This window comes from Sinocyclocheilus rhinocerous, unplaced genomic scaffold (genome assembly GCF_001515625.1).
Source record: "Sinocyclocheilus rhinocerous isolate Xijiao unplaced genomic scaffold, SAMN03320098_v1.1 scaffold2974, whole genome shotgun sequence".
Classification (NCBI taxonomy): Eukaryota; Metazoa; Chordata; class Actinopteri; order Cypriniformes; family Cyprinidae; genus Sinocyclocheilus; species Sinocyclocheilus rhinocerous.
Window position 1 is genome coordinate 142,654 of NW_015647039.1, and position 17,107 is coordinate 159,760.

Here is a 17,107-nt window from a genome sequence, read left to right on the forward strand (position 1 = left end):
ATATTTTATAACAGCTTTGTATCACAAGAATTACTATATATATATATATATATATATATATATATGAATACATTAAAATGGAAAGCAGTTATTAAATTTTCCTTTTTTGTAAATTGTAATAATATTTCACAATATTACCGTTTATACTGTATTTTTGATATATAAATAATCTGATATAAATAAATTAATGCATCCTTGATCATAGATTTCTTTTTTAAAACATAAAAAAATCTTAATCGTACTGATGCCAAACCATTAAACGCTAGTGTATAACATTTTTATACGCTAGTGTATAACAATTAACTTGGAAAACTTTATTATAACAAATATAGCATAAATAACTTTATGAACAATTAATTTTTGGTTAACCATTTAGAATTGTAATTGTAAAATTATATAAATATATTTTAGTGATTTATTTAGATCCCTGCTCACGTCAAGGGCCACACATTTTGAAGCCATATAACTTCATTGTCTAAGTTTTCTCCAGTCCAGGCCTCACTGTACTCTACACCAACTTATTCCTGTGGAACAAGGAGGTTGAGGAAAAAGTGCAGCTCAATTTCCACCCGATGTCAAGACACAAAAAATTTAGTCTGTCAAATAAGCAGAAGGACTGGCAGCTCCCTGATGCCCACCGCTACGGCAATCACACTCTCCTCAGACAGATCCTCCCAAACCAGCTGCAGGAAAGACAAACACACAGAGAAATCTACCTTTCCTTGCATGGATGGTCCCGTTAGCTGGCTGGACGAGGGAATGAGGAGTGACTGATGATGAGTCATGTGACGGCTTGCCCTTCACACGGGCCGAAGAGATGTGATGACTTTGAGACTTCCAGAGAGAAAGAACATGGAGAGGAACGTGTGAGTGCGAGAAAGAGCCAAGAGGTGCGAGGGAAAGGATGTGTGAGTGAGAAACTGAGAAAGGATGAGAAAGTGTGGAAAGAAGAGGAAGGGAGGTGACAGTGGCTGTCAGGATGTCAGTGCACTTATGGCTCTTTCACCACGCAATATCTGCCAACTTCCTGTCATAAACATGCATCAATCGTTCAGCCTTTTCATATGTGTCTTGTTTTAAGCATAAGCCTCATAAAACATTTTGATATTTATGTTTAAAACTAGAAAAACAAACAAACAACGTAAAAAAAAAAGAAAAAGAAAAACTGCAAATGTGATCAGAAACATAAACAAGGCTTGATTTTAATGGGTTTTTTGGGGGGATATTTAGATTTTTTTATTTATTTTTTTATTTCTGTATAAGCATATATATATATATATATATATATATATATATGTGTGTGTGTGTGTGTGTGTAGTATAGTGTATATGTAATGTGTACATATTTTTTGCACTGCTAATAAAAATGGTGGTCAGTTTGTTCAAAAATGCAACTAATTTACCAGGTTTATAAGGATAAACAAGAAGAAACAACTTGCCAACGGGGCAAGACAGGTAAGACAATTAAAAAAATCAGAAAAAGACATGATATTTCAATGACATTTTTTCTTAAGTAAACTTTTCTTGTTTTTAGGATATTTAGATTTTTATTTTTTATTTTTTTTTCCAGGAGGGGGGAAATGATAGGAATTAATTTTTTTTATAGTATACATATTTTGTGCAATGTTAAGTATTAATTAATGAAGAATGGTGGTCAAATTGTTACAAAATTACAGATTTATGAGGTGACAGGCTTGTGTGGCAAAACTACATTTCCCTCAATTCTCTGTGGCAGCTTGAATTTGATAAAATACATAGATAAGATTTTAATTACACATCCTAATACATGCTAAAAACCTGGCAGGTAGAAAAAAAATGTTTTATCATGAAAGGAATATAAAATTTCCCAATGCATTCAGCCAAGATGACTGGAACACACATACTTTCATAACGGCAAACTTGCAAGTAGAAATATCCCAAAAGAACTGGATTGCAGCAATATGCAGCAGAACAATTTTGTTGTGTTCTGCAGTCCATGTGTCCAATTACATCAGTGTTTGTTTGATAGCAAAACCACTTGTGATTTTACAGTCCCACAATCCATCTGACAGCCCATCCTCCAACACACTGCAAATCAGATACACGTGCATCGATCACTGACAAACAAACATCCCATTATGCCTTACCTGGGAAAAAAAAAATAAAAAATAGCAAAAATAGCTCCCAAATGATTATACTGCAAATCACTCTATAATGACTCATGTTTTCATCAGCGAAAAAGCAAAATTAGGCTTGGAGGGTTTCATTAGAAAAACAAAATGTCAAGCCATCCATTATCAGTCGTAATTCAAGCAAGTCTCATTCAGAAGGCTTGCTACCAGCATATGGTAAAAATGTAAGACTTTGGCACCCCATTTCACTTGAATTGAATCAATAGCTCAGATAAAGTCATAAAAGATGATGTGGAATTAGAGTTGGTCTTTTATTGCACTGTAGAGAGGATGTGAAAGTTGATCATTCTTGTATAGCGAGAAAACAATACATCATCACAGCTGACAATTAGATATTTAATCATACATAGAGCTACAAACAACTTGCAGATGTGTACAGTGTTTACAAGGATGTGCATTTCGAGAAATGCGTTTCTGACAGTGAGATAAAGTGTGTTCAATTGCGAATTGACTATTGAATTGTGTGAATTGATTGAGTTGCCATATGAAATAATTGAGCCATTTGTATGCTAAACAAATCCATGTAATGATAATGTACTAACTGGGTGAATCTCAAGAAATAAGTCAAGAACATATCTAGACCTAAAATCATTCCAAAATAAAAATAATTAATTGTGAAAAAAAAAAATATATATATATATATATATATATATATAGTTTTATATATAAGAAAATTTGAACGTTTTAAAGATTTTTACTTATATATGTATTATTATGTGTGAATGTGAATATTATCTTAAAGCTAAATCCATGTTTCCTGATAATGTCTCCCAAAGAATATATATATATATTATATATATATATGTGTGTGTGGGTGTTAAAATGCAATAGTCCTAGTACTGAGCCTTGCGGCACTCCATACTGGACTTGTGTTAGAGATGTGTTTACTAAAACCAAAATAGTTCTGTCAAAGACTGAATCAAGATATCTATATTGTCATTATATAACCATCAATACATTGTTTTAACATTACAGTACTGAGATTTTGGGGGAAATGTTCTTTATTTTCATTAAAATGTTAATCTCACTGTCTACTGCCTACAGAGGAAGCTGCCTTCTAAGGCTCAATCATGGTGTTAATTTTACTAGAGTTTAATGATAACATGTTGCTAAACTTACAACATGCTATTCTACATGAAAACACATTAAATAGAAAGTATATACTTATACTTTTGTAGAATTAAAATTTTCTACATTTTAACATTATGGAAATAAAGTACATTTACCCCCAAATTATCAGTACTGCAATGTGAAAAATATATATATTGATGTGTATATATGTATATAAATCATATCATATTATAAATCATACTGACATCTTGCTTCTCTCTTTCAACAACTGTTTTGCTCTTAGTAACCAAATCTGTAAAAAAAAAAACACTATTTACACTAAAGAGCTCATTAGAAGGGAAATAACATTTAGAGAGCTTTATGAGAGAGTGACAAGAGGACGTAAGGATTTATGTGACCTGGTAATGAAAAAGATTGTGGAAGTGTCATCCAGTCGGCTACTGCAATGATCCAATAATATGCGTCAAGAAGCCCCAGCAAGAAAGCTGGCATTAACGGCAATGATCACACTGAAGGGCCATCATGTAGTTATCAGGCCTGCATATATTCTCCCCACCACTGACAAGATTTGCATTACCATTCCAACCAGTGAGAAAGGTTTTCTGTGAAATCCACATTAGAGGCTGAAGCCGATTTGTGTGTTTACTGGATTTGCTAGACTTAGGTTTTCATTCGTGGCATAATGGCAGAAAATTGTTTTTTTTTTTAATGGCCTGTTAATTTTGGGGTCTAGTCTTGATAGTGAGATGACACTTTCTATTTATTTTCTTATTATATTTATTATTTTATTTTTTTTGTGTCTAAAACCAGTTGTATTTAGTCAGATCTCAGGAGAAAAAGTAACTATATTTCTGGACAGCTGGACTATTGGTGATGACTTTGTAGGAATTTATACAATTTTATTTGTATAAAAGTAGTAGTTTAAATATTTGTATTTTATTTTACATTATAATTCATTCCATTCTTAAACAGCTTTTTTTAGGGTGTGTTCACACTTGGTTCGCTTGCCTGGTCCGAACCTGAGTTCGATTGCTCCCCCCTCCCCCTGCCCCCGCTTAACTGCGTTCATATTGTTTTATTTGGATCCGAACCGCGGTTCGTTTGCATCATCAAGCCAGCAGCTGTTTACCCCGTTGCTTAGTAACGACGGCGCAGGAGAAGGTGGCAAATGCATAACATTGCTCTCTGCACTTTTATATATTTACGTTTTTGAACCCTTCGTTTTGTTTACAAAGCTTCGGTACATAACGGCACTTATGTCTGTCTCTAAAGAATGCTCTAAAGAATGCTGAAGGCGAACAGAAATGAGATATACAGCTCTCTGTTTGCAGCGCATCAGTCACACTCGTCAGGAAAGTGAGTGAAACACACACAAACACACATTTTTATCAAATAATACATCATTAATAGTGGTTCACTTCCGTGATTTGGTACGATTGCGTTCACATCAGCAGCGAACCGTACCAGAGTTCACATGAACCATACCCCAGACCACCCTTTTTCTTTCTTTTCTATATAATTTAAAGGTGCAATAGGTGATTGTCTTCAGAAATGTTTTTTGTTATGCTGGTTTAAAGTCTTTTCACATCCCGATAGCAATCATTAAGTTAAGTGGTCTAAATGTATTTGTCTGTATGTATATATTCTGTGGAAGGCCTAGCATCAAGAAATGTTCGTCCAATCAAAATGCTCGGTCCGAGCGTTTTAATATGCTTTCCTGTCTGCCTGTCAACGTATGTATTAGCATACCGCTGCGCACATCATCAGCGTGTTCACGCATGCTGTGCAGACAGAGCGAGAATGGCAGACAAACATCAACAATCCTTCCTGGTATTGTAGTACTTTTCAAGTTTTCTCACCGGTGAATGACACATGATGTAGCCCAGCGGGTAATCCAGTCCTCGCGCGTCAGCTCGTTAGAAGTGAGCTACGTGCATGAATTGTGTTCCGATCGACATGATCCCTACACAGTGTTCATTGCTCCCTAGTCCCTGAGCGGGGGAAATCCGTTGAAGTTTACTTCACTTCGGAACATGGGCTGGAATTGGGAACCGCTGATGTAGCCTATTGTAGTGATGTTGTCTCTGGTATTCTGGTCTGTGAGCGTAAATGCATTCAGGGGGCGTGGCTTTGGATGGCGATTACAGGGAGGGTGGGACGTTCGCTTTCAGTGCTATCAGGCTAAAGTTAGCATTTTCCAATATCTCCTACTGCACCTTTAATACATTTATACATTTTTCTTTTAATTTTGTTTTAAATCACAATTCATTAAAAAAAAATGAGATTCTTAAAAATGAAGGTCTTTAAAGAATTTCCTTTAAAGTTGTAATTTTTCCATTTCAGTATCTGCATTGAATTTCTTGGATACGAACAGATTTCAATCACTCGCCTTGCACACTCTCGTAACAAAACGGGGCGCTTTGCCCCAAACCTCCATTTGCTTCTGAAGATTAAAAAATGATTCCATGCTAGCATGTAGCAAATGTGCATCTGTGGTCACATAACAATCCCTTATGGCTAACTAATGGGCCTGAAATAACGGCTTCCACTCAACAAGTACAAAGTAATGAGTTCTAGCTAGCTGGCCAACAAGAGAGGAAGGGAGGGAGAGAGATCGAGAGAGGCCAAATCTCATCATGCATAATAGATTGTGCCAACAGCCTGCGTGGAGCTCTTGAGGCCCAGTGCTTCATCATTCCTGGAACGGCGCAACGAGAGGGGACACCTGGGTTACTGAGGATGAATTTGAATGTGCTCGCGAGAGTGGGAGCAGAGAGGAACATATTCAGCTGATGTCCTCTGCTCTTTTATCTTCAAGTCCATCCAAGCTGACCTTTTTTTTTTCTGGTATAGGGACAACATCTTATCTGCGTTAAAAGTAGTGTTTTAAAGGGATAGTTCACCACAAAATAAGGATTGAATTGGAGTTTACTTTCCTTAAATTCTTTCCTTTGTGAAACACAAAAGGAGATAGTAGAATGTCAGAGCTTCTGTTTTCCATAGGGTACATTGACACCATATGGGAACAGTTCTTTAGCTCAGATAGTTACGCTCTGTGCTAAGAACACCATGGTCAAGGGTTCGAGTAGCATGAAACGCATGATCTAATAAAAGTTCTGTTCCTGACAAACCTCATTTGTGGGCAAGTTTTTACATGCAAGAATCAATAGGTGTGTTCAACTTAGGCTGCAGTTGGATTTAACCCATTTGCGAGATCTGGGCCTGAAATAACGGGGAGGATTTGATAATAGAGACGTGAAGCCGGACACTTTCTGGTTCCTGTAATGTTTGCTTTCAAAATTTGGACAAAATTTCTAACCGTTGACAGATAAGTCTGTGCAGCGCCGCATAAAGTCGAACACATCTAATGGCCTTTGGCATCTGTCATCAAACCTGGTAAGATGTATTTTACGAGTTTGTGTCGATTTAGTTGGCGATTTTGTATGATTTCATAATGAATTCGATTTTTATAAAAACATGTTTTTTAGAAAAAAATGGCACAAAGATCAACCCTCAAATCTAGCCCTCAGTGTAGCATAATCAGATTGTATGAAAATGTATGAATGAGATCATACAAATTCATATAAATTTGCACTAATTTGTCAAAATGTGAAGTAAAGCTCTCCCTTTTTTCCTACACTTTCAGCACGTTGTGAGTAGAACCTGGGAATAAATACTGGCTGCATCGTGATGTGGAATATTCTACACAAGTATTTTATGAATTGGTGACTTCGTATGAAATTGTATGATTTGATTTGTACAGGAACGTACATAAAAAAAAAAAAAATTTAAATAAAAAAAACGTAAGCATGAAACCCCACCCCAAAACAGTGGGGAGAAAGCAGCTTGTATGAAAACATATGAATGAGATCGTACAATTTCAAATTAATTTTTCACCAATTTGTCAAAACTTTAAGTAATATTTTTTCACTTTTCCTATACTATATATATAGCTTTTTCAGCACATTGTGATAAGATTGCAGAATAATTTCTGGCTGCTTCGCCATATGGATTATTTTACACAAGTATTCTACGAACTGGCAACTTTGTATGAGTTCATAAGATTTGATTCGAACAAAGACGTACGATTTTTAGGAAAAAAGCTTTAACCCAAAACCTTCAGTGGGGAGTACCCAGAGGAAAGAAAAATCAAAAGTGTGATCTCTTTAACATCTCAAAAACAGAAATGAGGTTACTTTAAGATTGAATGGAGATTTTGAGTCTACTGCTTCTCAAACTTGTCTCCTGAGACAAAAACTCTAACACTCTCACATGTGTCTCCTTTAAAGCTTTAGAAAAGATCTCAACAACATCACACACTGTGCTCAGATTTTTCTCCTACACTCAAGACTCGGGAGATCTCACATGAGTCTCCTTTGTCTCTCAACAACTTTACAAACTGTGCAAATGTCTCATGAGCTCAAACATTTCTAACATTTTATATGTATTAATAATAAAAATGAGTCAATTAATAATCAAGACGGAGTCATAATCCACTTATGTGCCTTTCAGAAAAGAAAGCTCCAGGGTTACTTTCTTCTGTAAATCAGTTTTGATAAAGGCATGGGGTACATTACTATTTCCAACAACTAATTGTGCCTAAGCACATAAACATTATGTGGAGACAAAACATTATAAGGAGACAAATATAAGACCCCCAGAGTCTTTAGCTTAAGACAAGCCTATGTGTGATGTTATTGAGATCTCTTCAAAAGTTTTGAGGACACAGATGTGAGAGATCCAGAGCCTCTAACTAAGGAGTACGATCTAAGCACAATGTGCGATGTTGTTGAGATCTTGTTTGAAACACTGGAGGAGACAATTATGAGACCACCAGAGTCTTTAGTTTAAGAGAAAAATCTGAGCACAGTGTGCGATGTTGTGGAGATCTTTTCTAAAGCTTTAAAAGAGACAAATGTGAGCGATCCAGAGTCTCTAGATAAGGAGAAAAATCTGAGCACAGTGTGTGATGATGATGAGGTCTCTTCTAAAACTTTAAAAGAGACAAATGAGAGAGTGTTAGAGTTTGTGTCTTAAGAGACACGTTTGAGAAGCAGGAGACTCAATTCAGCTCCACAATCAAATCACTGAGGGTGCTTCTTAAATTAGTGAGGGTGCTCTCTCTCTCTCTCTCTCTCTCTCTCTCGATATATATATTTATGTATAATGCCTGTACACTAGTGTTACATTTGTTAAAAATAAAGTATTGATCTTATACTAAACATCTTGCACTTATATATGTTTTGGAAAATGTGCTGTATATACAATGATGGGCATTGAAGACTAATTTAAACTAGTAAACCTTGATATTCTAAAATGTTTAATACCATTTAAATGATAAAAGTTTAATGTTTCTCCTAAAATAAAATTGAAGACATCTTAAGACAAAGCTGATTATCTTATTGAGACATATAAGATAATCAGCCCTTAGTATCCTGAGCGTAGAGTATGCTCTGTCAGAGCCATAGCCTTGTGGGCAGCTCATCGACGTGAAGGCACAACTGCACCTCAGACAACATGGGTTCAAATCCCAGCTAAAGGTACTTTCCTGCTCCTGTTCAATTCTCACCTGTCCAGTTGTTTCCTGTCTCTACTCCTACTGTCCTGACCATTAAAGGTGAAAAACCCCAGTGTAATCAAGAAAGAAAGAGTAACCTCTGAGCAGTAAAACATTTTTATAACGGGGTCTTGAAAGAGATTACAGCAAGACAATAAAGAGATCTCCCATGTTTCTCACAGTCCATTGTCATTTTGGATTCCTTTCTTTAAGAACTTGCTCATGTCTCAGTTGTGTCTACTTTTATTTCTCCTAAGGAATTTTAGGACAAACATCTGAGACACTGTTGATACTAAAATGAGAAATACATGAGAATCACAACTAAGTCTCCTGAGTTTGGAAAAAAGCAAACTCTGAGCAATAAAATATTCCTATAATGGAGTCTTGATAGAGATTGCAGCAAGACAATGCAGAGATATTCTATTTTTCTCCAACCACATTCTCAGTTTTGATTCTTATTTTCTCAAATATTTCTCAGGTGTCTACTTCTATTTCTCCTAAGCAATTTTAGGAGAAACATCTGAAATGCTGTTGATACTAAAATGAGTGATATATGAGAATCTCATCTAAGTCTTCTGAGCTTAGGAAGAGCAACCACTGAGCAATATTTTTTTTTCCCTCCGAGTAAGCACTTTGTTCGAAAACGTATGAATGAGATTGTACAAATTCATATGAATTTGCCATGAATTTGTCAAATTAAAAAGTACATTTTATGCAAGTATTTAACGAATTGTCTCTTTTTTTTTTTGTGTGTACAATTTAATTCATACAAAAACATATATATATATTTTTTTGTTACCCGACCCCCAAAACCCTTAGTCAGGCATAAGTACAAATTCATACGAATTTGGCTCAAATTTGCCAAAACATGAAGTTCTTATGAAATGCCATGAGAGTATGTTGAACACGTCCAAAAGTGAATAAACGTGAATAAAATTGGAGACTTTTTGGGACAATTTCCAGAGAACACTGATACAATTTTTGTTACTCACCTCAGCTACTTTATTGCTTTGGAATATAGTGGCCAAATGATGAGAGCTATTTTTATGATGTTTTTTGGAGCTTGGCAGCATTTTCATTGTAAGAAAACATAATTTCAGACATTCTGAACCACTCATTAAATGAGTCCCTCCACAGAATACATGGCCTCATTAAACAAATGTCAGGTGTCCTCCGGCCTTGTAAGCCTGTCGTTTTAAGATTTGTAATCTGAGAGATGACATCAATGGATGTTTCTCCTCAGATGCTGAGAAATTGCTTGTCATTCTTAATTCTCTGGAAAAACCCCTATAGGAAAAAAAAGTTTAAAGCATTTCCCACTGATTAAAGAAGGCAGTCGTCTTTCAGATTTCACATATTAAAGGGATAAATGGAAGCGAATATGACTCTGAAGCTGTTAACTCCAGTACCACTGGCATTCCCAACTCATATGGTGATGTCCCGAACAGAGAATGTGTTCAGCAAGCAAACAGCCTTGACTTGAAGCGGTGCATGTGGCTTTGATTCACACGTCTGCTCTAAATTGACAACAGGCTTGGGTAATTTCTGTCTACGTGGTCCTTGAGATAAGCTCTCCATCACAGTGCATGTCTGATTGGAATTTGCATAGATTTACTTTTTGTATATTTCCAACTCTAATGATTTGTCCCTTTAAAGGGGTCATATGATGTTGCTAAAAAGAACATTATGTTGTGTATTTGGTTTTTGCAGTGAAAAAGAAACTTAATCAGGCAAAAAATGCAAAGTTGCATTTATGTGCGGCGACAACAAATGACAGTATTGTGGTATACAGTGATAGTATCTAATGGTAATACCATGATAATTTCATGTTCAGCATATTAATTTACTACGGCATTTTACCATATATAATTTATTACCATAGTACTTGTACAAAAAAAAAAACACACATTATGGTAGCCTACTGTATGTCCAAAAACATGCTGATAGTTTTAATACACATATTATGGCAATTAATGATTTTAATTGGTAAATCAAAAAATATATATATACTGCATGGTACTTGTACAAAAACATGGTAATATTACAGATATGATGATACCATAAGAGTTTGAGATATATCATGGCACTCAATGATTACCATATTTACAATACAATACAAATGTTTTTTAAATGTTACTTCACAAAATATAGTATATAAAACGTACTGCATGTCCACATGTACTTTTGGTATATAAATTATGGTAATTCATGGTTTTATATGGTACATCAAAGAATACCATGTTAATACCATGGTACATGCACACAATATCATGGTAATATTTTAGTTTCTCCAAAAACATGATCATACCATGGTACTAAATTATATAAATATTTGTACAAGGTAATTCTAATACCATGGCATTACCATGGTAAACATAAAAAAGGTACATCTACAAAATTCTATAGTACAGTAAAATACTGTGGTATTATCATAGGACTTGAAGAGCACAAGTGGTGAATATCATTCTACCTCATTAATTTATTCATAAAGGTGTGCACATCCAACATTTCAATCAAATCCATTGGAAGATATTTTATTCAGCTGTACTCAACAGATCTTTCCATAGAAAAGTAAAACTCTTCCTCTTCTGCTACATTATATATACAGTATTTCTGATGCACTCAGTGCAGATGTCGAACTGAGACCCAATGGAACTCCAGTCCAGATTTTCAGCACGTTGTGAGCAGATCTTGGGAATAAATCCTGGCTGCGTTGCCACGTGGAGTCCTAGATGCTCTGCTTGATGTTCGCAGCCACATGCCTTTCGATGCTGCATCAAACGCATACGAGATGATGAATTGCCACTGTCTACTGCGTGGCACCTGAATATTCTCAAATGAAGAAGAGAGCACAATGGGATGAAAAACAAACATTGTTTCTGCATTTATTACTATGTTCTATATTTATGGTCTGGTTTTAAAATTGGAACAGTCTTACTTCAGAAAACAAACTTTTTCTTATTTTGCATTAGTTCATCAATGATCGATGCAAAAGTGTATTCATAGATATCAAAACCATGCTATAAAAAAAAACAAAAAACTGCATTACAATTTATGTATTTATATTAACAATTTTTTAAATTAATGATATTCTTCATAAAAAGGAAATCTCTTTCTGGACCATTATTTTGCATTATTTTCAAGGCAATTAAGCACTTTTCGTCCAGACATTTTCCCTCAAATTTTTTTTTACCAATGTGGTTAAGCAAAATTGTGCAAATACTACAACTTTTTACTCTTTACTAAAATAATATTTGTACAAACTTTTTTTTTTTTACATAAATCTGCATAATTCACATAAATCTGCATAACATCATTATTATGTTTATATTTTTGCATTACAGTAATGAGAATTGGGGGTGAAAGTGCTTAATTGTCCTGCAAATCTTAACGCTCATAAAGGCTTCATTTTCATTAAGCGCAATATATTTGATTTATTTCTTCAGATTTCGGGATGAAATATAACCCAGCCATATTCTTAATACATTTTAAGAGACCTGAGGAGGAGCAACCAAACCGCAACAAACAAAAACCCATCACATTTTATCGTAAGTACCAAAATAACCCCAGTAATGCCTACAAAATGAAGTGAAGCTCCCTATTATAGTGAGCTTGATGTATGTTCATTTTAAAACTCAATAGTACAAGCAAGAACTTCAAAACTGCAGTGAAACAAAACCCGACCATCTCCAGTTTGTGTTTTGTAGGATATCATTGCAGTATCTGGAGAGAGTAAGGCTCATCCATCCTAATGCCCATGGCTAAGTAAACACAAGAGTTTGGAGACTCAACCATCTGTACATTTTAACAGGAGGCGTCCTTAGAGGCAAAACGCCTTTAATCTTCATATGTAGCCTGCACTAAAACTACAATCTGTAAACTGCAACATTGCATCCTATTAGAAACTTCAAGGACTTAACATTGCACTTCACGTGGAGATGATAAAACATCGTTTTTGTGGTGATCTGAACAGTTCGGAGAATTGGGAAAACACAGAATGCCCACAATTACTGAACATGCTGAAACTGGATATTTTTTTCAGCTCTGAACCACTGAGAAAAACAATGTGACTAGACAAGCTAGTTCATGTTTTTAAAGCCATAAATAATGAGGGACACAAATTTCTAGGAAAGCTTCATCAATGCAATGGCATTGATGTGAATCCTCCTGTTCATCTTGAAAATAATGTGATAGTAATTGACATGGGGGCTCGTCCGGGATGTGTAAAGTTTCTCCTACAAGGTTGCAAGGGAAAACAGCTAAATAAAGACACATTCATCAAGCGCTAGACTCACGATGGAAACAGATCTACCGTTTTTCATCTTTGCCTTCTCAATTTGTCTGACGAGAGAGACACCCCGTCTACTTTGTTCCTTATTCTAAATTAAGACAAAAGGAACATAACAGGTATGGCGTGTATAATTTATCTCGAAGAGCAGATGAATCTCGTTTGTGATAGAGGAGCAGTAAATGAAAAGAAAAACGTGGCATCTCTTCTTGATCTTCAGCCGTCAGGGGGTTTTAAAGGCAATGCCCCGCAATGCCATCGAGGGAGCTTCAGATCCTCAAAAGCAAAAGGGTTTTATGAAGGGTGCTTTGCCCGAAAGGTCACTTGCTGGAGGGTTCACATTCTTTGATGGTAATGAGGGGTCTTACTGAAGAGGATCCTTTGAAAAAAAAAATTATATCTATTTTTATTTTTTACATTTTATGATGAATGTAAAATTTTAGTACGAAAGTTGAGGAATCATGATTTGTTCATGAAAACCAGTATCTGAGTATGCACTGTTAGGGAACGAGACCAATTATTTAGCGCTGATTGGAAATTTATCTGCAAAATAATTTAGAAAAGGCCACAAAAAAAAATGCTGATTTTGCTATACACTGCAATAATAATAATAATAAACATTCCTGTATAGAAGTTAAATTTACTTAAAAAAAAAAAAGAAAAAAACTGATTATACACAATTTTGCTTAACCACATTGGTAAATGACTATTTTTTTTGGTTTTAGTTTCAAGTAATTCCAAAATAAATTCCAAGTAAAATTCCAAAGTAATTCCCCAAAAATAATATTTGCTCCTTTGGGAAAAAAAAAAAAAAAAAAGTGCATATAAAAGGTATTTACTCGTAAGATGACAATTGAAATGGTGCTAACCCCACAATTTTTTGTTTTTAAAGAAAAAAAAAAAAAAAACACTGCACATTTATGCTTTCAAACTCATTTGGAATGTTTCGCAACAGAATACCACTGTCAGTATTGTACATGTTTTTGTTCGTTTTAACAAACTTCGTTTTAACACGTCAAATTATTTCCAGCATTAATCAATAGTACATCACAGAACCTGCCGCAGAACCTATATATCTTAGGTGTTTGAACCGGGAACATTCTTTCAATCCCAAATCATGAATATCATGGTTACCAGGCTCTTACATACAGTGTAATATGCATGAACATCTAATGCACATCGGAAGTCAGATCGCAGTGAACTTACGCAAAACTCTCAATCATGAATTATCAAAGAACCCACACACATTCCCGGTGAGAACACTTTTTAATACATGATTCAAACATACAGTGTCTGGTGGCATAGATTAACCAACGCGGTTTAACATGAAAGAGAATGACTAAAGTGTTTTTCGTCATGACGTTGGCGTTGTATTCTTTGCTAGGTTGCACTTCTTCACAACAGCTGACCTCAAAGGTGTCTCGCTCAACACATCACTGTCATTTCGAACACCTGGACCCAAGGTCAACCTCAGCACCTTTAGAAATGCATTGCTTAAATGTTCAATCTTTTGTCAACTCGGTTTGTCTTTGAAACACAGCTTGCACATTTTGTAACATTGTTAAAACTTGGACAAAATGTTTAAAAAAATTAAAATAATTTTCTCATAAAAATGAAAAGAAACTCATATACAGACAAAAAGAAACATACTGTTTCCCCCACTTGTACCATTTAACGAACCTTTTCATTCAGAAAAGCATAGTTTTCCCGCTTTAAGGATTCGTTATATTCGTACACTAAGTATAAACTAATCAAATTGTTTTCTGAAGGCTGAAATGATTTGACAAATAAAAACAGCTATAGACATCAAGGCTGTGCAGAAGAATAAAAATAATAATGTAAGACATTAAACTCATACTTCGCTCAGGGTTTGTGAAAATAACCATATAGTTTGGATATAATGTAATAATATAATACTCTGGTGGAGGATGTAATAATATTCTACACAGACTTACAAAACTGAGTTTTAACTCTATAGGAAAAAAACATTCTTAAAAGGGACGGAGGGGAAACTATCATACTGTTACTTGTTCATCATTGCTTTTATTCTAAACTGAAGAAAAAAAAAATGATTAAAAAAAAGTCAACATGAACTAAAGCAGCAGACTCAACAGGAGCAAACAACAGCCATTTTGTAATCTGCATCTTTGGTTTTTCCACCTAAAATATTTATTCAGAGTTGTGCTGATGAGAAAGCAGTAGCTTTACTGCGACAGACTCATTGCTACATAAACGATGTATAAATAATGTATTGTAACACCGAAACAAAAGAACCCATTAGAAAAGGCCACAAAAAAGACAATATTAAGCATTTTGTTGCTGATTTTGCTGTACACTGCAAAAAAAAAAAAAAAAAAAAAAAAAAAAAAACATTTACTTGAGAAGCAAAATAGTGTATGCGGTTTTCTTACCCCATTGGCAAACTGCGATTATTTTTGCTTTAATTTCTTGTATAAATCTACCAGATTCAGTCAGATTCAGGGTTAAAGCAAATACACAACTTTGCTTCTTTGAAAAAATACTGAAAATTATTTTGCAAGTTGTCAATGCCGTACCATGATGAAGTGAATTTTGCAATGTTTTTGTACCTCAATCCTACTGCACCTTTTCCTGCACCATTTCCATCTTCAACCTGCTGGTACGTACAAATGAAACATCAAATCAAACCGCCATGGATTTTGGTTTACTGATGAATCTATAAAGGCTAAATGGAAGCATTAAAATGCAAGTTACGATCACACCCACAAATACATCCATACATAACCTCCTACGTGGCAAAGCAATTCTGGGGTTGTGAGACTTGAGGAGGTACTGCGTCACACAGATCTTGCACACTACTCGTACTGACCAGCCGTGACTATGCCACACCTTTATTATTGCAAATGTCACTTTTGAATTCCAAACCTAAAAACAAATGAGTGTAAAACACAAATCAGAAAAAAAAAGAATACTATTACATAGGACATTTTCCCCGACAACACAGTCCACCATTTCTATTTTGTAAGCTTAAAGCAAACTTAAAGAAAACCACCTAAGAAAAAGACCCATGAGGAAAAGCTATATAATGAATCAATTACCAAGACTAAAGTTTTACAAATTGCAATACACTATATATTTGTTTTTAATAAACAATTTGAGGCTGTATCAAAAACTTTGTAAAAAAATTGTGTATGATAATAAATAGCCGTTTCACATACCCCCCACTGGCAATTTGCTCCTAGTATAAATCTAACAAATTCAGTTTTAGGTTAAAACAAAAAACAATAATAAACAACTTTTCTTCTTTGAAAAAATCCTGAAAATTATTTTGCAGTTTATCAATGCCGTTCCGTGATGAAGTGCATTTTGCAGTGTTTTTGTACCTCAATCCTACTGCACCTTTGAAAGACCAACACATTTCCATCTTCAACCTGCTGGTACGTACAAATGGAACACCAAATCAAACCTCCATGGATTTTGGTTTACTGGTGAATCTATAAAGGCTAAATGGAAGCATTAAAAAACAAGTTATGGTTACACCCAGAAACACATCCATACATAACCTCCTACGTGGCAAAACAATTCAGTCATCTGGGGTTTGTCAGACTTGAGGTGGTATCACACAGATCTTGCACGCTACTCGCTGGCCAGCCATGACTACGCCACACCTTCATTATTGCAAATGTCACTTTTTGAATTCAAACCTTAGAACAAATGAGCTTAAAACACAAATCAGAAAACAAATCGAAACACCATTACAAAGGACACTTTCCCCCGACAACACAGTCTTTTCACCTTTTCTATTTTGTTAAATAAGCTGAAAGCAAACTTAAAGAAAGCCACCTAAGAAAAAAGACCGATGAGGGAAAGCTATATAATGAATCAATTACCAAGACTAAAGTTTTACAAATTGCAGTACACTATAGATTTATTGTTCTTAAACAATTTGAGGCTGTATCAAAAACTTAGTAAAAAAATTTGATTGTGATTTTATCAATCTTTTTTTTTTTTTCTTGAGTTTTCTGATGATATATATATATAT